Here is a 1,839-nt window from a genome sequence, read left to right on the forward strand (position 1 = left end):
GAATACATTTACAACAATAGAAATTACAAATAAGTAGCATACGTTGAGGATTTCTTCTTACATTAAAATGGACAATATACACACACATATGTCTATAGATAGACAGACACATAGCTAGATACATTTATATATACATAGATGCACAATTGTAGCAGCACATAGTTGATTGAGCTATTTGAGTCACTGGACACTGAAGCATAACATGGACCGCAGCATCTATGATCAAAATAAATAAAGCAGCATCGGCTCCACACACGCTAATGGCTAAATTCCATTCAGAGAGTCCGTGAAAGCAGAGAGGTGCTAGGTTTCAAGCAATGGCCAAGCTAACCACAGATTTTGAAACGAGCCCACTGTTCAAAAGCATCCAGCTGGGTGTCTTGCGTAAAAACCGTAAACCTCTCCGAGTTTACCGAATCCATCTGAACCTGTGAACTCTTCGTAGATAGTGATGTTGAATGGATGGATGTGTTTTTTCGCAGAGAGCTGAGGACATGCTCGCATCGAGGGTTTACAAATCCCTCTCTGGTTTTTCTCTCTTTTCCTGTGTAAAGGCTCGGTATGCGGCAGCACTGGAGCTGCATTCATGAAGTGTTCCTGGACCGACTCGGCTTTTTAAGCTTTAAGCAATGAAAATATCGATGCTGCAGCAGAAGCCTAACCCCGGCCCCTATGGCTCCTGCTCTCCAAAACCAGCAGGAGCTCCTCGCAGCTTCCAAAAAACCAGCCGTACGGTCCATCGACTCAAGCCTGCGGACACGGAGAGGAAGTGTTTTGGCATTGAGAAGCTGACCGAAGCCCGGGCCGAGGCTGAGAAACTTGCACTTGGTAGGACTTTTGTAGAGGTAGAGAAGCTTTATATGAGCCACAAACACAGGCCAGAACTGCAATCTACTTCAAAACATCTGGGATCAATTGGCGGTTGTCCCAAGTAAGCAGGAAAAAAAATCCAGCACTATTCCTTTTAGGGGCAGAAAAGTGGGCCAAAAACACGCGGCTAGCAGGTTGAGGCAGAATGTTTGAGGAGCAAACGCACAAACGTAGAACGTATTGGCACATCATAAAGCAAATGAATGGCCAAGCTGTTGCAGCGCAGGTCCAAAATCTGACTGGCCTGCCTTTTTTCAAAATGTAATGCATTTGCAATATATACAGTAATGTGCAAAAGTCGGAGACCACCCCTCATTTATTTACCCCCTAGCCAAAACAGCCGTTAAGTTCATATTATTGATTTTTCAGGAGATATTTTCGAGGAGATTAGACAGAAGACAATTCCCTCGGGTAAGGAAGTAGGACAGTCAAAGGAAAATAAATGAAGAAAAGAGTTTGCAAAACTCAAAGCTTGGTAGACGCCAAGGCCCAATCCCATTTCACCCCTCGCCCCCGCCACTTAGCCCTTAACCCTCTCTTTTGTTCACGTCTAGGGGTAGGGTGTCCCAGTTTTTGGTGAGGTGGAGAGGTAGGGTGAAGAGTTACATGACCCTCCAACCACAGGTTTTTCAGAGGCTCCAAACAGAGAGTTACGAGAAAATAAGAAAAACCGACGGCTGTGCGAATTTGTGAGAATTTTCTCTGTTAAAAAAGCGATAACCCCTGTATTTTCTTAGTTTAATAAGGTTTCAATGTATTATGGTTGTTTTCTTCATGCTAATGTCTCGGTAACTAGCTGGTTAACTTTCCCATTCCACCTTAAATAGTCTGGCAGTTCTGACGCCTGAAGCGCCAGAATGTAACTGCTACACCATTTAAGGTGGAACGGGAAAATTCATACAAGAATCTGGTGAATATCTGAACTTCAGCTTCGTATCACTGAAAACTTAGCGGTGGGCGATAATCAAT

Source organism: Pygocentrus nattereri, chromosome 2 (genome assembly GCF_015220715.1).
Source record: "Pygocentrus nattereri isolate fPygNat1 chromosome 2, fPygNat1.pri, whole genome shotgun sequence".
Classification (NCBI taxonomy): Eukaryota; Metazoa; Chordata; class Actinopteri; order Characiformes; family Serrasalmidae; genus Pygocentrus; species Pygocentrus nattereri.